Raw genomic sequence first — 26,953 nt, forward strand, 5'->3', positions numbered from 1 at the left:
CCCTGCTGGGGGGTGCCTCCCAGTTAGGCTGCTCGGGGGTCAGGGGTCAGGGACCCACTTGAGGAGGCAGTCTGCCTGTTCTCAGATCTCCAGCTGCGTGCTGGGAGAACCACTGCTCTCTTCAAAGCTGTCAGACAGGGACATTTAAGTCTGCAGAGGTTACTGCTGTCTTTTTGTTTGTCTGTGCCCTGCCCCCAGAGGTGGAGCTGACAGAGGCGGGCAGGCCTCCTTGAGCTGTGGTGGGCTCCGCCCAGTTCGAGCTTCCAGGCTGCTTTGTTTACCTAATCAAGCCTGGGCAATGGCGGGCGCCCCTCCCCCAGCCTCGCTGCCGCCTTGCAGTTTGATCTCAGACTGCTGTGCTAGCAATCAGCGAGACTCCGTGGGCGTAGGACACTCCGAGCCAGGTGCGGGATATATCTGGTGGTGCGCCGTTTTTTAAGCCCGTCGGAAAAGCGCAGTATTCCGGTGGGAGTGACCTGATGTTCCAGGTGCCGTCCATCACCCCTTTCTTTGACTAGGAAAGGGAACTCCCTGACCCCTTGCGCTTCCCGAGTGAGGCAATGCCTCACCCTGCTTCGGCTCACGCACGGTGCGCGCACCCACTGACCTGCGCCCACTGTCTGGCACTCCCTAGTGAGATGAACCCGGTACCTCAGATGGAAATGCAGAAATCACCGTCTTCTGCGTCGCTCACGCTGGGAGCTGTAGACCGGAGCTGTTCCTATTCGGCCATCTTGGCTCCTCCCCGGTAAGTCCTTTTATTATTTTAGATTACAAAACTGTGGCCATTTGACATACCATCTGGGAAAACTTCATTGGTTCGGTTACTTGCTAAAATGTTAGGCATATCTTTTCAAACACGATGATCAAACTCACCTGCATAATACAGATGATTATGTTTACAAGATAAAATCAGATAAATGCATGCATTAGCTCATTAATCCTCATAAAAATCTCTGTACAGAAACCACAATTATATCCCAATTTACAGAATAGTAAAACTGGGACTCAGAAAAAGAAGTAACCAGCCCGATGTTACACGAGTTAGTGGTGGCATCAAGTCTGCAATGCAAGGGGCTGACTCCATCACTTTCATTCTTACCTGCTACTCTCTTCTGCCTCCCAACTTTACTGAAACAAACCGCTAAACATACAAATTACCTATGAAATATTACTAAGGTTCTATATAGCACTAAAGATTTTTTTTAGCTTGGAAATGAGTATTTCGTATATACTCAACATCATTATTTTGGCTAGATTATATGATGAAATCCTAACTTTTGAATGCTCTCCCTGAATTTTTCCCTTTCTCTTTCAAATTGCTAACTTCTTTAATTCATTATTTCAGAGATGATAAGCAGTGTAAGTTTTTCAAAGACTAAGCCCTTGGGAGTGTTGCCAGATATAATCCCAAATCCCCAGTTAAATTTGAATTTCAAATAACAAATCATTTTTTAAATGTAAGTATGTCCCATGCAATATTTGGACCATATTTCTAATAAAAAATATTTGTCATTTATCTGAAATTCAAATTTAACTAGGCATCTTTTATTTTTACTTGCTAAGCCTGACAACCCTTTTCTTGGGAAAACTTAGTTTATGAAAGAACTAAAAGGAAAGAAGGAGATTAGCACAGCAGAATATCTTAGAAAAACCAGGAGGGAAAGTTCTAGGCAGCTGAATCAAAAGCATCCTGGTAAGAACTTCCAGTGTTTCAATGTAGCAAGGATAATTGTAAAACTAAGATATAACTGAGAAGCCCAATTTCAAAGGCTGGGCCAAAATGAAAGCATTGTGGACAAAGAGAAAAGCTAGAAAAGCTATTAAATAGGGAAAATTTGAATATCTACTGGACTTTAATGAGGAAAAGTAATGCTAAATTCCAACTTATGAGGACTGAAATAGCTTATGAACCCTCTTCTTCAGACATGACTATCCCAAAAGATGAAGCAGGTAGAGGGGATTATGAGACCAAATTCTGAGCAAAAGATTTGAAATGCTGATTGTATGGCCTGTGCCTCGCCCTGAACAAAAAACCAGGGAAACTGCGATGAAGATCACACTGCTCCTGCTTTTCAGGCACTTGGATTCTGGCAGGCCAAAGTAAAAGGTAAACAAGCAATTTCAACGCTAGAGTTTCCCATACACAATGAAAATCCTCACAGGATTAACTGTCTAGAAAGTGACCAGAAAACTACACAAAGGAAATTGCTTCCGAGAGAGAGGTCTTAAAGAACAAGCCCGCGTTTGCCAAGGGGACAGTGTTGAGAAGGGCAGCCCCTTTGGGGTGTGTTTGATATTTCTGGAACACACAACAGAGAAAGAGAAGTGGGCTGAAACCAGATCATAAGAGACCTAAGATGCACAAAGGCTGCTGAAACTTTACTGTACCCACAAATAATCCAGGGATCTCATTAAAATGCAGATTCTAGTCAATACATTGCAGGTACAGCCTCTGAGATTCTGCACATCTAATAAGTTGCATTTAACAGGTGATGCAAATGCTTCTGGTCTGAAAATCAACTTGGAGTAGTATTAACTTAAAAATCACAAGACCTTCAAATTTGGAAAAGGAGACTTTATTTCTTATAAAGGGTTAGGGCCTGCAAGGTGGCCACCCCACAGGCTAGTAAGCATGTCTTCAGCAAAGATGGGAGACAGGCACTTGGAGGGAGAAAGGGGTATGACAGGAATTTAAGCGGAACAGTTTGGTCAAGTACACATGTTCAGCAGGTTAAAAGAGGAGCTATGAATATTAATGACGGTGGTCCTGGAACATGCATATTGAGCAAACATACGTGTAACATATGACCCATGTTCATCTTGGGGTGGAGAGTCAACATTTAAATGTACACAATTAGGCCCTATACTTCAAAAGGTAAAACAGGGACACAAAGGCATTTGAGTGTACAGCCTCTGTAAACTGGCCAGAACCAGTCCATGGTCACTGGTCTCATTATGAGGAGGAAGTTTCTGAAATCAGTCTCTTGTCCAATCAAAGCTATAGTTATAGCTGGTAGAACAGGAGCTGGGAGTCAGTTCAGTGTCTGGTGAAGCGACAAATTGTTTTAATATTGTTTATCTGGAGGCCAGTGATTGTTTAGCTGCTAGAGAAAAAGAAAAATATTGTGGCAGTTAGAACATAGTTTCTTCTTTAAGTGTAGGGGGAGTGTGACCTAACGCTTGCCTGGCATAGCCATAGGTTCCATTTATAATTTGGCATTTTATTGACACAGAGTCTGTTTTGTTAATCTTATCACTTTAATGCTGATCAGTTGTGTCTAAACTCAGAAAGGGAAGGGGTATAAACAGGCATGTCTGACCTCCTTTCCCATCATGGTTGGTAATTTAGTTTTTAAGGGTTTATTGGGTCCTCTTGGCCAAGAGGTGTTCATTTAGTCAGTAGGGTCTTAGGATTTTATTTTTAGTTTACAGTAGGAAGGCTGTATGCCACATTTTGGATCTTGAACCTTTCCAGCCAGCAATGGGGAGCCATCCTGTGGCTTTTCTAGCCTGAGAGGATCTAGAATTCGAAAAGAGCTAGACGCAGGCAGAAGACTATTTCTACGATCCAGTAGAGAAAAGGCCGTTTCCTAAACTAAAGACACTGATGATAAAGAGAAGATAATGAATTTAGTAATACTGAAAAGGTAAAGTTAACATGACTTGGTGCTCAATGGAGACACAGATAAAGGAGACATGGCAGGAGATGATAGTCTATGAGGAAACTAAGCTTTTTTTTTGGCAAAATTATAGGATATGATTTGAGGGATGTTAACACTTATCTAGCATTTAGGATGTCCTACTGTGATTAATTTTGACACCCTTTTTACCACAAGATATTACTTTTTTAAAATGACGACTTGAGTTTTAAATGTATTGTAGATTCAGTCAAATTACTTTAAGGTAGCTCCTGATATATGTCCTGTCTTTCCAAATAGTGTAAATTTTTCTCAGGCAGGAATTGGGTTCCTTATGTCCCTGGCACTGAGCACAAGACTTCCTCTTTGACTGCAGTTTTATTATACACAGACAACCCATTCCTGATCAAACACTTGGCTTCATAAATACGAAAGCATGGGAAAATCCCAAAGCATCAGTCCCAACAGTTTCATCCTCTATTTTCCCTCTTCTCATTTTAAAAATCTGAAATAATGTAAGATTTCAATGGCAATACTACAACAGAGAGCTCATTCATTTCTCAAGTTCCGGAATAACATCCTGAGTTACAGATCTTGGTGGTCCTTCTTAATGACTGATTAGAGTTCTTGTCTTTACCTCCTACTGATGATTACTTGTTTTGATAAGATACTGAGTGCATTGACTTAGTACCTGTGTTAATTGCTTTATCCTGTTAGAATCTGATTTTCAGTGTGTTGAAAAGTCAGCTTAAGCCAGTGGTTCTCAGCCCTGGCTACACATTAATATCGCCTGGGTTCCTTTGTAAAAGAGCAATGTCCAGGCTCCACCCCCAGGGATTCTAATGTAATTGGACCAAGGTGGATCCCAGGTATCAGTATGGTTTGAAAGCTCTGCAGTTGATTCTCATGTACAGCCAAGTTTGAGAACCACTGACTGAAACAAATCTAAATGGGTATTTCATTTTTCTGAATTCAGCTGCCGCTATCACATCAGTCGACCCAAGAAAAAGTGAATGAAAACTTTGATCATCTCATGTAAGTCTATCTAAAGAAATCTGACCTATCAGGAACACCAATAAGAATGAGGAAGGAATCCAAACCATCAAAAAAGTTGGTATGAAGTCTGTACAGAAATGTGCTAAAGTAGAGAGCTAGATTTGATGATTTTTAGAAACAAAAAAAACAGCTCTATTATTTTAGTGTTTACATGACATTGGAGAAGTTATTCTTGCATCTCAGTTTCCTCATCTGCCAAGTATGCATAAGTCTTCCTCATGAAGTTGTTAAATAGATTTAATGAAGGTCCTGTATTAATATACTTAGGAAATAGTTTGCTCACATTTCAACTTCTTTTGAAATTCTTACATCACTCAAGGCATACTATATTTCTCTTTTGCCACATTCTCAGCATTTGAAGGATTATTTTAACTAGTTAATCTAAGAGCATTTGCAACTTAATTTTATTTTTCTAATGAGTGCTTATCAAATATGTAGCACGATATAAATGAGTACATTGTAACTTTGTGGATATCTTAATCTCATGTGCATATTTTAAAATACTTTTATTTTCAAGGTAAGTCAACAAAGAAGTGCTAACCAAGAAAAAATAATCTGGCACACCCAACACTAGTGCCCAGTGTTATGGGTCACTGAACACTAATATTCATTGGGCAGGTTGATCACTTGACAAAGTGTCCTATCTCTGAAGAAGCCAGCACCTGGCTAGAGACCCACCTGCCACAATAAGCCAGGGGTTAAGGGTTTGAGCCACAGAGGCTGACCATATGAGAGCAGCTGGGTAGGCATAATCCCATGCCCAATGGTAACAGACAGGTCTATGTTCTCAAGAGGCCCAGCAGGCTTCTAACCAGGTGAAGTAATACAACAATTCCTCATCAATGCCAACCACACCAAGTTGTGAAATAGCATGGCTTTGTGTTTCTATGTAAAATCATTAGATCCTACTCTTTTAAAATTCTGTTCTGTTCAGTCCTCTTACAAAAATATGAAGTATGCTTGATTTTCATACCACAACTTCAGATGTTCAAAACTAGAGCTTTTTCTTTATAACTGAAGTTGATTTCTATCTCAAACCCTTCATATTTCCTGATAGACAATTGATCTGGTCACTTCCAAGTAAACCCAACCACTTCAGTAATTTCTTGTTTCAGCATTACACTGAATCAGATTGTGAACTTTCCCCTTTCTCCCTTCTCTCTGCAGTTAATTCTAACTCAAGTGCTTACACAGTGATGTAGTATATATGAGAAAGTGTCTCTGTGGTTGTCCAGAGTTGACAACTCCTGATGTATGCAATCATAGCATCTTATACTTAGTGTTAACCCCCAAATGGGCTTCCACTGAAAGTGGCCAAATCCCAGAACTCATCTGGGTCTCAGATTGAATGGTTCACGCCACCACTCGTGGTTGCATCCCCTTGTCATGACCTTGAGAACACTTTGGAAATCCAGATTTCTGCATCTGCTGAAAAGTGTACTTTTATTAGGGACATGTGGTAGTTGCTACCCTTCTTCTTGGGGCAATAGAACAATTAGGATCTGTGAACAAGCCCTCTCTTTGACACCAATGCAGTAATTTCAGCTCTACTACCCCATGCTGAGTGGCCTGAGATCTTTGTGTGTCTCTCCCTTCCAGCCACCCAGATGGGAAACAGAACACAGATAGGGGAAGTTATGCTACAGTAATAAACAATACCCAAAAGATCAACAAAATTTTATTCCTCACTCATATAAAATCCACTACAATTCCAGAGAACTCTCCATGACCTCTGTCTTGATGTAAGAAGCAGCAGCAGGCTGGAAAGTCTAGCTCCAGTAATTAGATGCTTGGACATAGAAATGAGCCAAGTCACTTTTATTTACAATTTAGTGGCCAAAGCAATTCACAAGTTCGTACCTATCTTCAAGGAGAAGTACAATGTCTCATATGCCCAGAGGAAGAGCAAGGCTTGAATGTTAGTGTGATATATCAATATCTTCTACAGCACTGTTTCCTCTATACTTACACTTATCTGAGGGTCTAATAGTCTCTTTGCCTATCACTTGGCTCATTACTTATTGACCCAAAAAGGGGCTTATCCCTAAAACCAGTGTCTATTTCTCTTTGTTTCCAAATTTTTTCCCTCTCTTCAGCTGGGAGCATCTTTATCTAGTGAGGGAAGAACAGAGAAGATAGATTATGGAAAGATTAATAGAAACTTTTAATTTCAAAGGTCAGGAATTTGACATTCATTTCTCTGTCCTCTTGTCAAGCTCCATTGTACTATGTACTCCATCCCAAATCTCCCGATGTGGAATATCATCCTCACATGTCTTCTTACATAATGGGCCAGGGTTATGCGATGAAAAGTCAGTAGAAGTAGGTGAGTATCAATACTTCACATTTTTTTCCACCATCAATAATGTATTTCTCTTTTGTATACCACGAGTGGGTCAACTGGGACTGGATAGAGAAATCAAACATGTGTAATTTATCAATAGACAGACCGGAAAACATATCTGGAAAATGTGTACTTAAGTGTTGTGGTAATTGGTGAAGAGGCCAGCGATGATACTACCATTTTTCTGGCATTTGCTGAAAATAAAAGGAAGGGAAATGGAAGTAAAAAAGATATTCAATTTTAGGCTAAGAAGCTCAGTATAAAACTTTAAAAAGTGGTGCCTTCTGAATAGCATAGCACTTATATGAGCACCTGTCTCAGCAAATCACAATGCCACGGTCATTTCTCCTTAATCATTGAAGGTGATTCAAGAGATGGGTTGCCCACCAGAGAGACGTTTCATGCTGAAGAATCTGATTTTAAAATATATTTAATAGCATTTTAGTTTTTATTTCTCTGGACCTCTGTGAATTATGACACTTCTGTTTTGCCCATTATAGTACTTTTCAGGATCTTAATCTCTGAGACTACTGTTCTTAAAGCCAGGAACTCAGAGAGTTATGACATCTAGTTTATCTATTGCTACAATTAAAATATGTAACAAACAACCCTACAGTTTCAGAGCCATACAACGATAAATTATTATGCTTACATATTGGGGACCAGCTGGGCGTCAGCAAGGTGGCTCTGCTGATGTTGACAGTGATTGCTTACATATCTGGGGTCTGCTGGGTGTGGCTAATCTACATTGATCTCGACTAGGGTGACAGGATACTCTGCTTTGGTCCATGTGTCACTATTCCTCCTGGGACCAGCAGTCTAGCCTGGGCATGTTCACACTGGCATTAACAAAGGCATGAGAGTGATAGAGCAGGCCCTGTCACAAACAGTTTTCAAGGCTCTGCTTCTATCACATCCGTTAATATCCTAGAGGCCAAAGCAAGTTACAGAGCTTAAAGCCAGAGTCAAGGCAAAGAGTGGATGCAAGGAGAGGCAAGAATCACGGCTAAGACATGCTATTTACCACATCTAGGATTCTGTCCACCAAGAGGGCCTGGGCAGGGCTGGAGTACAGACTGGCTTAGGCACTAGCAAAATGCTAGCTGAAGCTTCAAATAGGGACAAGCTCCTGACTGCTCAGTGAGGGAGACTGAGAAGATTAAATGGAACATGGCACTGAAATGAGCCAGAATAGGAATTCAAGAACCTTTAATTACAGAAATTAAAAGAAATATTAAGAACGATTGCGAATGACCAGAGTATAGAATTATTATCTCTACTTCCCCCGAATACACAGTACCTTCTATTTTACAGAGTACTGTGAGACTGAGAAAGTGTTTACATATTCGTCTCCCTCATTCCTGATGACAGTCCCTGTGTTGTGGTATGGTAGGCATCACTACCCCATTTTAAATGTGGGAATATTGAGAGCTTTAGAAGTACAGTGAGGTGCCCACAGCAACAAAACTAGTAAGTGATCCAACTGAGACTCAAACCCAAGCCTAGTTTTTTTTTTTCCACTGTGTAATAAAAAACTTTAAAAAAATGGAAACAGTAACATTTAAAACATCTTCCCTATAATTCTCCGGCATAAAGGCCAAGGTGCCAGGTGTCATCGAACTTAGAAAGGGATAAGCAAATTGGTGGTTGCTATGGAGTCACCTTAGCACTTCAGTGTTTTTGAAGTTGGGATTGACACTGAAGGCTATTAAAGTTAAAGGGAAACATGAGCCAATACTTATGTATGTTTCTAAGTAATGACAAAAATATGACATGATTCTCATGGAACTGGAAAAAGTAGTTCAAAATGCTACTAGATAAAGGGAGAGATTTAATGGAGGAATCAGAATAAATCAGTAGATAGAGCCTTTGATGAGAAATAATCATTTTGAAACAATTATGTAAAATAAAAACTATAAATCATGAATATAGAATAAAATACCATTTGTTGTTACCAAAGAGAAAAGTCAGAAATGATGAAATGTAGGTAGGAGACCTAAAAGATTTTTAAAAATGCAAATACATAGATTATTACTGATCACAGAGGCAATAAGAGATTAGTATAAAGTTGCAGAAAACTCTAAAGCTGTTTGATAATTGGTTTTTCCTCAGAAATTGGAAATGTGTATTATTGAAGAGGTCCTTAATGTCACTAGATGTAGCCCATACTGCAAATCTGTTGGAAAATAAACAGGAAGAAAGACTTGTACCTGTGCTACACTTAATATCAGAGTTATTTGCCTTTGAAATAACTTGAAGACTAGGAATAAATAAATTGGGGTAGGTCTCATTTCTGTGATCTGATACTAGACATGGGCCTGGTTTCTCAGAAAGCACTCACTAGGTGCGGTGGCTAACACTTGTAATGCCAGCATTTTGGGAGGCCGAGGTGGGAGGATTGCTTGAGCACAGGAGTTCATGATCAGCCTGGGCAACATGGTGAAACCCCATCTCTACAAAAAGTACAAAAAATTAGCCAGACACGGTAGTGCATGCCTGTAGTTCCAGCTATTCTGGAGCTTAGGTGGGAAAATCATTTGAGCCCAAGAGATGGAGCTTCCAGTGAGATGTGATTGCACCACTGCACTCCAGCACCTGTGTGACAGAGCGCGACCTTGTCTCAAAATAATAAAAATAAAGCACTCACTGGGGGTGGCACAAAGGGCAATTCAGGAGATGAGATGTGCTTCAAAAGAGTTACAAGGAGAAAAAAATTAACTAAAAGACCTTGATGGAAGAAAGGACCTATGGAACTCTAACGTGTTTAATAAAGAATGCCAAAACATAGCAAGATCTCATCTCTACAAAAAAAAAAAATTTTTTTTTTTTTAACCACATCTAGGATGTGGTATGGCGGTACATGCCTATAGTCCCAGCTACTTGGGAGGCTGAGGTGGGAGGATTATTTGAGCCCAGGAGTTTGAGGCAGCTGTGAGATATGATTGCAGCACTGCACTCTAGCCTGGATGACAGAACGAGATCCTGTCTCCAAAAAAAAAAAAAAAAAAAAAAAAAGAATGCTGACATCAAATCCCATCCTGTGAGACAGAGCATCATATAAAGGGCACAACGAGTAGACTCTCAGAAATCTGGACCCGGAGACTCAGAAAGGCTGCCACTGGTTAAAAACAGCAGATTATTTAGTTGTTAATATGTGGAGGATTGCCTCTGTCTACTCCCAGAGAAACCCCAAGCAACCTGAGGAGAAAAACAAATGCAAAGGAGACACAGGCTCTGCAAACCATTTTCAACAGCCATTACCCTCCCCTGGGTCAGCCCTCACATTGAGCAATGATTTAGATACAAATCAAGAGAGAATGCCGATCAAATTATTTGAGGAAATAGCAAATATGTTAAATAACAGAGGTGCGATAAAAAGAAATGGCCTTGAAAGAGAAGAAACTGGTAAGATTAAATTCAATAGAGCTAAGTGTATTACTATGCCAAATGTAGGTTCAGAAAACCAGTTATGCAACTTGAGGGAAGAAATTTAAGAGCAATGTATAGGAAAATGAACTCCTTGTTTGAACTGGCTACAAGCTCAATGTCAGTCTACCTTTAATACAATGATTCTTAACCTCTTTGGGAAAACATTCCTTTGGGAACATGATAAAAATTGAGTACATTCACCTTAGAAACACATATTTTTATACAGCATTTTGCACTTAGTTTCAGAAAGCTCATGGAAGTCTCATGAGGCATCCATTTATAGTGTGATGGTTTAAAATACGAGACCTGTGCTAAACAAATCTACAGTCAGTCAAGGACCCCATCATGTCTCTGCCACTCAGAATTTCTTATTATGGTTTTTAAAAAGTAAGATAACCTCTATCCACTCTGAGTTTCCTCATCTGTAAAGGGGAGATAATAAGATAATAATACTTGCCCTCTGGTGTTATTATAAAAGATTAATAAGATAAAGCACCAATAGCTTTTATTTTTGTCATAATTATCATTTTATTATATTTTAAAATATTAATATATTTTATTATATGTATATTTCATCATATGTATTATATTACCAAAGTCAGTTGCTACCTTATGTTAACTTTTAAATAACTTTTAGGTTTGGCTTACAGGACAAAAGAAAGGGTTGCTCCCCTGGGCTGCTTGCCACTTAAAACAATATCTGGAGCTTTTAGCTCTGATCTTGGCATCTTGTTTTAAGAAACACAGGTGTCACCTAGAACACAAGTAAAGGAGGCCAGCCAAGATAGTAATGAGATACATAGGGTATTTACAAGAAGACAAGTGGAAGAATTGGGGATCTTTGACCTAGCAAAAGGAGGATTTAACTAAATTCAACTACTTCAAATGCTATTGTGCCAGAAGAAGAAAAATTATTCTGAATTATTTCAGTGGCCAGAATTTGGGCCAAAAGCGTAGGAAACTTCAGCTACATGTAAGGAAGGCTGTCTTAGAAATTAGATGCCAGCATTTCTTCATCACTGAGGGATCAACATATTCATTCATTCAACAAACATTAATTAAGCATCCACTGTGCACCAGAGACCATGCACGTTACTGGGGATACAAAGATGAGTGAGACACAGATCTTGCTCCTTTAATAGACTCCAAGTTTGGTGGGAGACACAGGTAAAATAAGTAATGACAATGCAAGCAGAGGCAATGGTATTGCCTGGAAAACAAGGCAGATATCTACTAAGAAAAGAGTTGAGCTATAATAGATTAAAAGAAACAATCTAGGAACTACGCTAGTCATGCTAGGCAGAAGACAAAAGGCACAAAGGCAAGAAACAACATGATGTATTCAAGAAATTCTGGGCACAAAGGAAAAGGCAAAAACAAAAACAAAAACAAAAAACAAAAAACAAGGAGAGAGCTTAGATGTGATCCTATGAGCTCAATAAAGCCATTACAGGATTTTAGGCAGGGGAGTGACCTGGTCAAAACTGTGTTTAGGTATCATTACTAAATGTCTGGACACAGATCTTATATTTGTGATATTTCTACAGGTTCCTATGAGAGGTCGTTAAACTAGTTAAGTAAGGCACTTCATGAGAGTTCAACATTTTTTCAATGGGTTACTTAGACTTGTGTTATACAAGAATGTTTCAAATGCGCTGCTTGTTTTGGGTATTGAGCCAAGTTGACATCTAAAAGCAAACTAAGAGACAGAGGTAAGAATCCAGGCAAGAGACATAAAGGCCTGGATTAGGTCTGCAAAGCTGTAGAAGGATTGGGAGGTGGCATTGATACTCTCCGGGATCTTTCCAAAGCTTGGACTCTATGCAGTTCAGCCCTGACACAATCACAGAGTTGTAGAATTGTAAGGGGCACTGACACCATCTCATCCAAGTCTTCCATTACAGAGACTAAACCCCAGGAAGAAAAAGTAGCTTTCTCCCTTCTCCATAGAGCAAGGTAATAAAGAAGTTAAAACTCTGAAAAGCATCACCCTTCAACCTTGATCCAGTGAGTGACCTCTTATTCTGCCACATCACGCAGATTTTCATTAAATCTTTTTTGTAGCATATACACTTTGTTAATTAAGCCTACAAAAACAGGGTGCTAGGATATAAGCTGTTCGTCAACTGGAAAAAAGCAAAGAATTTAAATGTTGCCATGAATTACAGGTATCTTATGAAGCAGGAAGGGTCTCCTATTTAAACTTCTCAGCGTAACATACAAAGCAAAGGATGATTCAAAGCTGAGTCCCCCATTTGCCAACAAAGTGGCCCTGAGGAAGTCACTTAACCTCTGAAGCTCATCTGTAAAATGAATAAATAATTCTCACCTTAAAAGTTGTAGATATATATAATGCCTTCACAATGTATAGAGCCCAGCGCACATTAGATAGGTCATTTATTTCTCTGTTCCTTCCTTCCTTTCCAAATTTTGCCTTCAAAATTTGTAAGGAGAAGTTATCTGCCATCTTCTCCAGCTCACTAGAGACAGTACAGCAAACGAGTTAGAATTTGGCCTCTTGTGTCAGAAAAACTAAATGGTGACTCTTGGCCCTGCGTGAACACAGACACATTCTTCAGTCTCTCATGACTGTTGATACATCTATGATAATCTGAAGACAACTATTGCAACCTCATAGGGTTGTTGTGAGGATTATATGAGCTAAATATATGAAAGCTTCTTAGAGTAATGCCTGACATAGAGTAAACACTCAAGTTATGGCTTGATTATGTTGACTTTGCATGCAGAGAACCACGTTACATTGTAATCTCCCTTATCTTCTCATCCTCATAGCTAATGATCTTCTCTTTCATACACAACTTCATATTTTCAAGAAAATTACATTTTCTTCATGCATGTCTCTTCAGACATGGAAGAAGCTAAAAACCTCTTTTCTCAAAAGTAGTTAAGGTAAATGAGATCAATGGATCCAACTGACTGCCAGAAATGGAGTAGTGGAGCCCTTAATATCATCAATTCAAGATATTGGACACCCATCCATTGATTTTCTCCCTGTCTCTATTAGAAGTCAATAGCTCCTCATCACACATTCGACAGGTGAGGATTCCTAGAAGTGCTGTAAGCGGACTGAGGTAGTTTGGTGTGCCTGTGTCTAGAGCATTAGGTGAGAATTAGAATTGACCTCTGTTTATACCATCCTCAATCCCACACACCATATAGGGACTCGAAAAACACCCACTGATCCATGAACCTTTCCTCACTGAGTGCCTTGGTAATTAGGACATGATTAACTCTAGGGGCCACCTTGCATTGCATTTGAGAACACAGGACTAAAGTGGATGGCAAAAAAATAATGAGTAGGAGATTGGGCTCCATGGTGAGACCATTTGAATCCTGGCTTCATCATATTTGTAGCTTTAGGCATGTCACTGAATTTCTCCAAATCTCAATTTTCTCTTCTATAAAATTAGGAGCATAACAGGTATACTAAACTAGCAGAGTTCTCATGAGATTAAGTGAAAGAATTTTTGTAAAGAGTTTAGCACCAAGCAAATGTTCAGTAAGTGCTCTTACTGTGATTAGTTCAATATAAAAATGACTAACTGCTGTATCATGTTATATTGCTTCAAAATGCAAAAATAAGAATTCACAGAGTGTGAGATTACTGTGGCACTAACGAGAGTATATACATATTAACTAGGGAGATGTTTCTTAAACAAGATAGGTTCTGACCTAGATCTTAGAGAATAAATAGGTTTAGATCTGCAAAGGGCTCTTCCCATGGGCAAAAGAGCCAGGAGGATAAAATCCCTGAGTATGCAGAAAAATAAGTGAACAGTCAGAATTTTGAATAAGTACCCAAAGGCTAGAAAAGGAACATTTCAAAATCCACTATGGAAGTGCCAGGCAATTTCAGAAAAGATGAGCTATCTAGTGATAATAACTGGCTGATCAAAACCATAGTGTGGTAGGTAAGCAAAGGTTTTAGCAGCAGACAGGCCTAAGTATAAATCACAGACAAACTACCTAACATTTCTAAGACTCACTAGTCCCGTGTCTGGAATTGGTTCCTTGCAGTGGGTTCTTGGTCTCGCTGACTTCAAGAATGAAGCCACGGACCCTCGTGGTGAGTGTTACAGTTCTTAAAGATGGTGCGTCCGGAGTTTGTTCCTTCAGATGTTCAGATGTGTCTGGAGCTTCTTCCTTCCAGTGGGTTCGTGGTCTCGCTTGGCCTCAGGAGTGAAGCCGCAGACCTTTGCAGTGAGTGTTACAGCTCTCAGAGGTGGCGCGTATGGAGTTGTTTGTTCCTCCCAGTGGGTTCGTGGTCTTGCTGACTTCAGGAGTGAAGCCGCAGACCTTCACAGTGAGTGTTACAGAGCTCATAAAGGTAGTGTAGACCCAAAGAGTGAGCAGCAGCAAGATTTATCATGGAGAGTGAAAGAACAAAGTTTCCACAGCGTGGAAGGGCACCCTCGTGGGTTCCGCTGCTGGCTCCGGTGGCCAGTTTTTTTTCCCTTATTGGGCCCCACCCATATCCTGCTGATTGGTCCATTTTACAGAGAGCCGATTGGTCCATTTTACAGAGTGCCGATTGGTGCATTTACAAACCTTTAGCTAGACACAGAGTGCCGATTGGTGTGTTTTTACAGAGTGCGGATTGGTGCATTTACAAACCTTTAGCTAGACACAGAGCGCCACTTGGTGCGTTTTTACAGAGGCTGATTGGTGCCTTTACAAACCTTTAGCTAGACCCAGAGCGCTGACTGGTGTGTTTACAATCCTCTAGGTAGACAGAAAAGTTCTCCAAGTCCCCACCCAACCCAGAAGCCCAGGCTTCACCTCTCAGTCCCATCTTTGTTATGAAATTATTTTCACCTACCTTGCAAAATTTTGGGGAGAATTAAATGAGCTGTTGAAGGTAAAACAGTCATCTCAGGGTCTGACTCAGTGTCAGCTAGCATGATTACCTAGTGATATTCTAAGAAAAACAAATACTAAAAAAAGTTATTTAAATTTACCTGGACAAACACCAAAGTGGGGTTGCCTAACTGAGGCAGGAGAATAAGGTCTGGAGATAGGGCACTTAAGACCAATTCATGCTGAATCAAAGAAAAACACCTTGATTTCCTAGGCGAAGGGAATCTGAGGCCAATTTGTGCTGACTTCCTAAAATAGAAAACACCAAGCTCTGGGATCGGGGAATCTGAGGCCAATTCCTGCTGACTTCCCAAAGCTGGATCAAAAGGAAAACACCTGGGTCTAGGGGCAGGGAACCTAAGGCCAATTAACGCAAACTTCCTAAAGCTAAACCAAGAGGAAAAACCCCATCGCCCCAGGCCAAGTAACAAAGGATCAAAGGCTACTCTCCCTACAGCCCTCCCGCTTCCACCACATCTCAGATGGAAAGGGAGATTGCCTCGGATTGACCGCAGTCCTAGCAAGGACCATCCCTTCGTGTGCAGAGAGCGCCAATTCACCTCAGCCTTATAATTAGCCAAAAACCAAATGCTTCATTTCAGACAACAGGTAACCAATAGGGTCCTCAAAAAAAGTACTTAAAACCCAGAAAACCTTGTAACCGGGCCCTTTAGCCTCTTGCTCCGGCCCACTTCCACCCTGTGGAGTGCTTTCTTGCTTTAATAAATTCCTGCTTTTGCTGCTCCCTTCCTGTGTTTTGTTCCTTTGTTACTTTGTGCGTTTTGTCCGGTTCTTTGTTGAAAACGCCAAGGACCTGGACATTTACACTCAAGGCCCTCCTTCCGGTAATATAACTGTAGAAGAATTAGGGGAAGTTTTATCCTCATTCAGTGTCCTAAATGTTCTTACTGGTTTCTGCAGGTATCTTATACATAGTAAAAGTTCAGTGTTCAATAAATTCAAGGCACTGTCATCATGAATAGACAGAGCTAATTGTTACTCCACTTAATCCTCACACAACCCTGGAACAAAGATAGTTTTATTTGTCCTGTCTTACACATTTACAGAGCTTAGTCACTTATGCAAGCTCACACAGAAAATAGGGAGTAGAACTAGAATTTGAGCCAAAGCAGCCTGGCTCCAAAGACTGCGTGCTTTGTGTGCCTCTGTAGACTGCCAGGAGACAACTCTGAAGCCTTCAGACATGTTCCTGCTGATCTGAACCTGCTATGACAGTGTGAGCCAACCACCTGAATTCAAGAAGGACAAAAAAAAAAAAAAAAAAATTGCCCAACAGGGAAAAGGGGACATGATTAGGTAGCTGGCTGGATAGAAAGTAGGCTGACAGAATCACCTGCCATTTTCCTTTCAATCTTTCTCTGTAATTTAATTCTTATTTGAATTCATAGTGAACAGCCCTTACACTTAAGGGTGCTGCAGATCTTGCCTCTGCTTCAGGGCAAAGTGCTTGTTGGAGCTATTGCCCTGTAATGACCGGGAGACAGAATGCCTCCAAAAAACAAAATTCTTAAGTAGGTCTGGTTGTGCCAAGTGACATTAATTACACAATGCATACTAGCACTATCAACTGCAAACTTACCTGGAAGAAGGGCTTGCCCCTTTAGATACTACTTAGAAACTATTTTCTCCTCCTCTCAGTGCCAGAAGTAACTGAAAATCGAATTTGAGAACATTATGGAAAATCCAGAGAGGATTCAGTAAAGTAGGGGGGAAGTTAAACCATTGGTTCTCAATTTTGTTTTCTTTTAAACTTTCCCCATAGATTCTCCTCAGGTGTCCCATAACAAATCCAACCTTCTTGTCCCTAACTTCGCCAAAGGAGGGCAGGGAGAGAGAGTGCATGAGAGAGATGAAAGAAGAAGAGTTATAGAGGAGGAAGAATATAGAGGAAAAAAGGAAAGAAAGAGAATCGGGGAGGTAGATATCTACAGATTTGGGGTCTTCCTGAGGTTAAAAAAAAAAAAAAACAGATGTAGCTAGAAAGAGGGATCAAGAGAGCAAGAGATAGACAAAGTTCTCAGGATTTCATCAGAGGAACATCCTTGTACTCACAAGGCTCAAGAGCATGAGTAGATTTCAAGTGCGTTGAACTGGAACTGATTAGAAACAAAGAACCTGGAATGTAGAGAGGAAATTGCGCAAGCTGTTAGTTGCTAAATATTCACCATGAAACTTTTCTGGACTTTCCCAGGAATAATTGGGCATTCCATCCTCTGGGCTCCCATGCTGTTTGTGATGGTGTTAGTAAGGTGAAGACAGGCTTCTGGCATAGTTTACATCACAGTGAAGTGTGTATTTATTTAGATGCTGGACTGAGAAGCTTTGAAGCAGACACTATTCAATTCATGTGTGCCTATATTAGTGTTTAACAAATGTCTGCTGGAAGAGAGGAAAGAAAAGTAGGTGTAAAGGAGGGGAAGGAAGAAGGAATAATGGGCAGAGAAGCATTCAGGAAGCAATTCCTCCTTATCTCAATCGGCATGAGTCAAACAGTAATTTTGGTCTCATGTCAGCAATTTCATTCTTTCAAATCTAGTGTATATTTGCCCTGACAATTAGGAGAGATTGAAAAAAAATTAGGCAAAGTGATTCATACTCTATCTTTTCATTAGAAAGTTCAAAAATGAGCAGCAGCCAATATTGTGAATAACTAGAACTCAAGGGCTGATATTATGAACTTAATAAGCCATTATCTCTAAAATAATTATTCTGAATGAGCTTTTAAAAATGGTTTTATGCCTTTTATGTCCCCATCTGTCCCATGCCAAAATGCCCTCCACTCTTAACATTTTGTCTTTGAAATCTGAACTATAATGTTCAGAAAAATTACAGTGATTTTTCAACCTCCTAAAAAATAGAAAATGCAGTATTAATCGTAGTGATATCTTCTATGTTAGGCATGTTCTTTCTTTTTCAAACTAGTTTTTAAATCTTTCGTCTCCTTTAGTGATCACAATAAGGATCTGAGGTTGTTAGAGCGAGTACTCTCATCTCCAGCCTATTAATGTGCAAAGTGAGGAAAGGGAAGTAACAGCACACAGTAAGATAATGTCTGAGCAAAAGTGAAAACCTAGAGCTCGGACTCTGAGCTCAGCACTCACCCTGCAGCAATGCTTAGAGTAGAGTAATTCTAGAATGTTCTTTGAGTATGTCTTTTGAATCAAAAGGAGAAAATATTTCCCAATTTTTTACATATCAGTCATGTTCTTACATATGCTAATAGCCTTATTTTATAAGATAGTTTATTATTATTATTCTCACCCAGCTGTGGTTTACATGTTTCTTTTAGCAGCAAAATTTTATTATCAAAATCTCATGCCAGGCCGGGCGCGGTGACTCACGCCTGTAATCCCAGCACTTTGGAAGTCTGAGGCAGGTGGATCACTTGAGGCCAGGAATTCAAGACCAGCCTGGCCTACAAGGTCAAACCCTGTCTCTACTAAAAATACAGAAATTAGCCAGGCATGGTGGCACACCTCTGTAATCCCAGCCACTTAGGCGGCTGAGGCAGGAGAATTGCTTGAACTCAGGAGACAGAGGTTGCAGCGAGCCGAGAATGCACCACTGTACTCCAGCCTGGGTAATAGAGTGAAATGCTGTCTAAAACATAAAAAAAAAAAAAAAAAAAAAAGATCATGCCAAAGCTCTCTATATAAAACAGATAAAAGTGTATCTGTACTGGAATTGGAACAAAGCTGAGAGACCCAGAAGAGGTTTGCTGATAAGGGATTGTTGGCCTCAATCTCAATACCAAATTACATAGAGATCACTAGAACACTACTGAACATAAGAGACTGTTGGCCTCAATCTTAACACCAAATACGCAGAGATCACCAGGACACCACTGCACATAGAATGAAGACCTCGTCATAGAGCATGTCTGACTTCTGGTGAAGTGAGAATACTGAAGACTTCACAATCCAACTGATTCCAATTTCAAATCTACCACTTGCTCTCTGAGTGCATTGAAGAGGTTATCAACATTTCTGAGCCTCAGTTCCCTCATCTGTAGAAATTGTAGTAACACCTGCCAGATGAGTTTGTTCTGAAGATTAACTCAGATGCCCCAAGTGAATCATGAATCGCAGTGCTCAGCACGCAGTAGATACGCAGGCAATTTCCTTCTGGAAGACCCTTGCCAAACTTACATATGCTTTGCTGACAAACCAGATGTGTTCTTGTTGCCTCAGAGGGTATAAATTCCATTTGTTTTTTTAAGTCCAGCTCATGCCGTTAGCATTTGAGAGCTTGCACTACTCCCTCAAACATTTAACATTTTCTGTTCAGTTAGCACAGCATCGAGACTTTAAAAGCAGCTTGAAAATAAACTTGATTCCAAATATGATTTATAATGTCCCAAGAAACAGCTAATTTACCCAAGAAGGCTTCATCAATTATTGACAGATGTACCCTCTGAGGAGAAATAGCATTAATACTAGGAGACTGAGGGAAAAGCATGCCTCAACCCCATAAGCCAATTATCCAAGGTGATTTTGAGCATTAAATCCTTAGATATGCTTAATTTACTGTCCCTTGCCTATAAGCACAGGAAGAAGTATGAGAAGGGAAAAAAATGGTAACCAATTTAAGACTGCTTTTAAAAACAAAAAGAAGGCATAGCATCAAGGGGAAAATGTATTGGAGGGAATAAGTGGGTGTTGGACACATATGGGCTTATAGATTGAACATCCCTGGACATCAAGCATTTTGCCCCCTCAGTGCAGAGCCAGCTACTACCCACCTGTTTTTTTTCAGTACAGAAATAATTGTGCTTACCTGTCTCTGACCTAATAATTATAGCAGAGACTGATTTTATTCTCAGCGTGTTTATTGTGGTCGGATTTTCTCAGTTTTCAGGGCAAAGGCCTTACTAAGGATGCTAGCATTATTTGCTTTAACATCAAGCTAGTGACAAGGCTATGCAACGTTTTGTAAAAAGCCAAGAGGCCAGTGTGAATCCAGCCCAGGGGGCTTGTAATCTGTGTTTGACATGCAAATATTAGAAAACCTTGGCAAGACTACAAGGTTTACATGCAAGGGAAGAAAGAAAATACATGAGGCCAATATATTTGAGAATGCTAATATATTTCTCTGCAGTTTTCTCAAGAGGAGGAAAATAGGAGAGGGTTATTTTTCCTAAAATCCAAATTATAAGGCAAAAGATGACCAATTATGACTACTTAGCTTTAATTTTCATGTACTGAGGAGTGTGTGTGTGAGTGTGTGCATGTGTGCATGCATGCCTACATACATTGCATGCATGTTGTGAATGAGTGTGCATAGATGGAAATAAAATAAACTTGGGATAGTGAAGAGGTCTACCTATGTAAAAATTTTTGCATGATGAATTGAACATTTCTATATTCAGAAATAAACCCTGCCACACGAAACCTAAAAAATTACTACCCTGACTTAATGCAATCTATAAAGTACAGTTATAGAACATTCTAAAATTACCTGCTTATACCTCATGACCTGGCAGAATAATTATAGGCTAGATTCTTTCATCTTTTTTACACTCTTTTTATTGAGAATTAAGAGATTCACTGTATTGGGTTATTAAAAGCCTGACCTCTTATAGCATGCATTCTTATCCCATTATTAAGCTGTGTATATAAAATTCAGTAGGGCTTCACTTTTATAGCTTTAACTTCTAAATTTCAAATTCAAAATCAGCATTGAAGTGCCAGTTGGGTGCCAGGCACTATGCAAGTGCTTTTAAAGGTACTGCCACATTTGATCGACACCCAGATTCCTGGCCAGGAATATTCTGATTCCAATCTAGTAAGCATCCTACGACACCACAACCTTCTATCATTGCCTTGCCATCAAGTCTTGCAAGGATTTTAGACAGAGAATTGGAGGGGAGGAAATCAGCAAAGCCAGATCCATGTCTGGTACACCACTGGCTTTTTACTAGAAGTGTACGCCTTTATTCTTTGGAGACTCCCATTTCTCTTAACATAAAACTGAAGCAAGAATACAGAATTCTTGATCAACTCACAAAAACATTATCAAGCGTCTTAAGTACATTCATCCCTCTGAGGTTTCCTCGATGTTCAAGGTTTGAATAAACCATGTAACCTAAATAAACCATCAAATAAATGGTGTATCCTTGAACAACAGATAAGCTTTTTATTTTTAGATGGGGTCCCTCTGTGTTGCCTAAGCTTGTCTCAAACTCCTGGCTTCAAGCAATCCCCCACTGTCTGCCTTGCTGGGATTAAGGGCATGAGCCATGGCACCCAGCTGAGATGAATTTTAACAACTAGTTATTTTAACAACGTTGCAATTGCTCAAAATCTTGTGTTGGGGAGAGGAGCAGTCCAGGGCAAAGGGAGTCCTCTTTGGAATTGCCATCATCCCGAGAATGCATTCTTAACATCCTCAAATTTTCATTCTTTAAGGGATGGAAAATTTTCATCCTTTGGAAGCACATTTGAAACATCCAGAAGTTATTCAGAGCCAAGGGTGATAAAGTGAGGGATCAAATGGAATATGACTTTCTATAAATATAAGAGGTGACTATAAAGTAAAGTAACTCATTATCTTGAATAACTTGTAAGCTAGCATTGAAGACAATCGCAAAAGAAAATTCCAGAATATTTTGGGTATCTGTACTCAAGATATTTTAGGTAACTGCACACACCAATTCACAAAGTTACTTCTTCACAATAGTTAGATAGCTAAAACAGAGAGGAAAATATAAGAATACATTTCTTCTGTTAAGTAGGTAAGAAAACTGATTGGAAAGGTAAGCCATTGGCCTGGGCCATGTGTGTGTTTGCATATGTGTGTGCATGCCACACACAAATGGGAACTGCCCTCGTTCGACCATCATTTTGAAAGTTCTGCTACTTACCTCGTCTAATTATCTGAGCACCTGAATCTTGAGCATAGCTGTCATACCTCCTTAGAGCATGTTTATATCTTCGCATTCTGGGAGGGATATAATTTTCTTGACCTAAAAAAAAAATAAATAAATAAAGGAGTGATGTCACAAGCTCTGCTTTTAATTACAACTATGTACTCTCCAAAAGAGTAAAGCATGATTACATATACAAGGATACCTTGTTTTATTGTGCTTTATTTACTGCACTTTGTAAATACTGCATTTTTAATAAGTTGATGTTTGTGGCAACTCTGCATCCAGAAATTCTATTCAGGGACATTTTTTCGACATCATGTGCTCACTTCATGTCTCTGTGTCACATTTTGTCAATTCTAGCAATATTTCAAACTATTTAATTATTATTATACCTATTACGGTGATCTGTGATCAGTGATCTTTGATGTTATTATTGTAACTGTTTTGGGACACCACAAACCCCACCCATATAAAAGGATACATTTAATCAATAAATATTGTGTTTGTTCTGACTGTTCCACCAACCAAACATTCCCTGACTCTCTCCCCCTCCTCAGGCCTTCTTATTTCCTGAGAAACAACAATGTTGAAACTAGGTCAATTAGTAACCCTACAATGACTTTGTCTTCAAGTGAAAGTAAGAGTTGCATGTCTCTCACTTGAAATCAAAGGTTAGAAATGAGTAAGTTGATTTGGGAAGACATGTCAAAAGCCAAGATAGGCTGAAAGCTAGGCCTCTTGTGCCAGTTAGCCAAGTTGTGAATACAAGGGAAAAGTTCTTGAAGGAAGTTAAAAATGCTACTCCAGTGAACACACAAATGATTTTTTAAAAAATGCAAAACAGCCTTATTTCTGATATGGAGTAAGTTTGAGTGGTCTGGATAGAAGGTCAATCCAGCCACAACATTCCCTTAAGCCAAAGCTTAATCCAGAGCAATGCCCTAACTCTCTTCAATGCTATGAAGTCTGAGAGAGGTGAGGAAGCTGCAAAAGAAGAGTTTGAAGCTAGCAAACGTTGGCTCATATGATTTAGGGAAAGAAGACATCTCTATAACAAAAAAAAATGAAGGTGAAGGAGCAGGTGCTGATGTAGAAGCTGCAGGAAGTTATCTAGAAGATCTAGCTAAGATAGCTGATGAAGGAAGCTACACTAAACAACAGATTTTCAGGATAGATGAAATTTCAGTATAGACGAAATAGCCTTACATTGGAAGAAGATACCATCTAGGACTTTCATAGCTAAAGAGGGGAAGTCGATGCTTGGCTTCAAAGCTTTAAGGGACAGGTTGACTCTCTTGTTAGGGCCTAATGCAGCTGGTAACTTTAGGTTAAAGCCAGTGTTCGTTGATTATTCTGAAAATGCTAGGGCCCTTAAGAATTATGCTAAATCTTGAGCCAGGTGGTGTGGCACACCTATAATTGGGAGTCTGAGGTGAAAGGATTGCTTGAGCCCGAGAGTTTGAGTCCAGCCTGGCCATTACAGCAAGACCTCCATCTCGAAAAACAAACAAACATATTATGCTAACCTACCCTGCCTGTGTTCTGTAAGTGGAAGAACAAAGCCTAGATGACAGCACATCTGTTTAGAGCACAGTTTACTGACTATTTTAAGTCCATTGCTTAGATCTGTTGATTAAAGGAAAGATTCTTTTCAGAATATTACTGCTCATTGACAATGCACGTGGTCAGCCAAGAGCTCTGATGGAGATGTACAAGAACATTAATGTTGTTTCCATGCCTAGTAACACAATATTCATACTGCAGCCCATGAGTTCAGGAATAATTTTCACTTTCAATTCATATTATTTGAGAAACACATTTTGTAAGGCTATAGCTGCCATAGAGAGTGATTTCTCTGATGGATCTGGGCAAAGTAAATTGAAAACCTTCTGAAAAAGATTCACCATTCTAGATGCCATTAGGAACATTCATGATTTACTGGAGCCTGAAGATGTGACTGAATTGCTGCTGTAATTTCATGATAAAAACCTTAATTGATGAGGAGCTGCTTCTTATGAATGAGCAAAGAAAGTGGTTTCTTGAGATGGAATCTACTCCTTGTGAAGATGCTATGAACATTATTGAAATGACAACAATGTATTTGGACTATTGCACAAACTTAGTTGCTAAAGCAGTGGCAGGATTTGAAAGGATTCACTGCAACTTTGGAAGAAGGTCTACTGTGGATAAATTGCTATCAAATAGCATCACATGGTACAAAGAAATATGTTATGAAAGGAAAGGTCAATAGATCAGCACACTTCATTATTTTAAGAAATTGTCACAGCCATCCCAATTTTCAGAAATCATCACCCTGATCAGTCAACAGTCATCAGCAGCAAGGCGAGACCCTCCACCAGCAGAAGGATTACAACTCATTGAAGGCTCAAATGATTGTTTGCACTTTTTAGCAATAAAGTATTTTTAATTAAGGTATGTACTTTTTTGGCATAATGCTATTTCACACTTAATAGAGTATAGTACAGTATAAACATAACTTATATGCACTGGGAAATCAAAAAATGTGTGTGAGACTCACTTTATTGCAATATTCACTTTATTGCAGTGGTCTGGAATATAACCTCAGTATCTCCAAGGTATGCCTGTACAATAAACTATGCATTGAGTACAGTGTTTCTGATCTGCCTTCCAAACATATGTAGTTCTTAGAAAATGGAATAAAGAAGATGAAGCACCTTCTAGTTTGTGTATGGGAATACCTTTTGCAAAGGTTTTCCTTGCCTCAAAAGCCAAAAATCATCATTATAATAATAACCATCCAGATAGTGTGATTTAATACAAAGGTATCATGAACTTAGAAAATTGTGAACTAATACTATACTCTAGTTATAGTATTAGTTGCTTCTCTTGGAGGTATGGGTTAGAAATTCTAAAACCAGTTTATGTTTATACTAAGGTTGAACAAAATAAGTAAATATATTGTAGGCAGTGAGGACAAAGTTTCTTGAGCTTGGGAAAGAAATTACAAGTAAGGAAACAGGAAAGAGAAATAGTACCCTAATAGCAACAAGCACACCTATTGCTCAAACCTTGGTGGTTGATTCCAAGGCTGGGGCAAGGAAAATACAAGATGAGTCTGGAATATCTTATAATTCTGGAAAATAAAGAAGTGCTCAACAAAAGATGGGGACATGCAGAAAGGGCACAGGAGCCTACCTGAAAGAGCTCACAATGGCCAAAAGTGAAGCAATTTGAGCAACAAAATCAATAATGATAGCATTGTGTCATAACCCATAGAATAAGGTAAATAAATATTCCTGAATCTATACTTTCATAAATAAATGATTGAGCAAATAAATAGAGGGGAGAAGACATAGTTCTTCCTTTAGATAAATTCCAATTAAGAAACATAGGAAAATGTTAGAAATATGAAATCACCTCTTAAAACACCACAAATTGTTTCAGGCAAGATCTGTGGCTGGCTCCTGTGTCCCAGAGCCCAAACTACCTGCATCCGTCAGTGAAAGTGAAGCAGTGTCGCTTGTCTGGGGTAATACCTGAGGTTCATTGCCTCACACCAAGGAAATCAAGGACGCAGACACACAAAATGTGAGGTTAAGCATGGAGGTTTAAGAGGCAAAAGAAAGAGATAAATTCTCCTGTAGAGAGAGAGGGGCTTCCGGTCCATGGCGAAGTGCAGGAGTTTTTATAGATGAGCTTGAGGAGAAGGTATCTGATTTACATAGGGCATATTTACATAGAGAGATAGTTTGGATCAGGTGTGCTGTTTGCACAGCGTGCAAAGAATCTGGCTGCCCCACCCTACTCTTTTATTATGTAGATGGCTTCTCTACCTGGCTAGCACCATGTTGCATGCTTCTTTATTGCACACGTGGCAACAAAGAAAAGGGAAAATGGATTCTCCCTATTGAACATACCTCACTTCCAAGTGTCCCTTTTCTATTAGTGCAGCTGCCCGCATATACCTATGCAAGCTTTCAGCTTGCTTATCTATGTTTGCAGCTTGATTTTTCAGGCTGCTTTTTGTTAAAAAAGATGATTTAGGGGCTACTTTTTATTAAAAGGAAATTCCACCGAGAACTCTCTTACCCTCACTATCTGCCTAAATAGCTTCTATATCAAAAGTCCTAGTGTTACCATCTTTATCACAATTATTTTAGTCAGCCTTGCTAGAAAACATGTTAAGAAATGACACCTCCCCTTGGCATGGAGGGGCCATTTCTTGCCGGACTGGTCACCCAGGCTGAGATTCTACACTCAGAAAATGAGTAACTTCTTATCAAGCTGCACATTCATTTTCCAAGAGAAAGAAAGTTGGCACCTATTTTTCCAGGTTCCATTATGCCTGTTCTGGTTATTATAATAATCGTGCTTCACATTTCTATAGTGTCTTCAGTTTATAAGTTTCATTCACATACTGTACCTGAGCTAACCCCCAAAACCACCCTTTGAGATTAGTTTATAAATCAGTCAACAAATACTTACTGAGAGCCTGACACATGTCAGGACCTCAGAGTGAAACAGTGAACAAAACCAATGTGATCTTTGCCCGCCTGGAGTTGATATTACGGGGGAAGGATAACCAGAAAAAGTAAACACATAAAATAAGTACAAAGTATTGAGTTATAAAGAAAAGGAAACAAGCATACCAGACCAGGAAATTTTTAAAAATCAAGCATAATGTGAGGAGACCTACTTTAGAGAGGTGTGAATGGAAGCCTGTCTGAGGGGGTG

The 26,953-nt window shown here is 39.5% G+C and overlaps 1 protein-coding gene across 4 annotated transcripts in view; it reads left to right on the forward strand.

Moving 5' to 3' along the window:
- Positions 1 to 343: 343 nt before the first annotated feature.
- C9orf72 (C9orf72-SMCR8 complex subunit) overlaps positions 344 to 26,953 on the forward strand; it is a 144,671-nt gene continuing 118,061 nt past the window's right edge. The window contains exons 1-3 of one of the 4 annotated variants that reach the window (XM_063787901.1): positions 344 to 748; positions 4,618 to 4,676; positions 6,914 to 7,023. The gene's annotated coding sequence lies outside the window, so the exon portion shown is untranslated. Of the gene's footprint in view, positions 749 to 4,617; positions 4,677 to 5,913; positions 7,024 to 26,953 lie in introns of those variants that run through there. The other 3 variants (XM_063787902.1, XM_063787903.1, XM_063787904.1) reach the window with 3 other exon arrangements.

Source organism: Pan troglodytes, chromosome 11, assembly GCF_028858775.2.
Source record: "Pan troglodytes isolate AG18354 chromosome 11, NHGRI_mPanTro3-v2.0_pri, whole genome shotgun sequence".
Lineage (NCBI taxonomy): Eukaryota > Metazoa > Chordata > Mammalia > Primates > Hominidae > Pan > Pan troglodytes.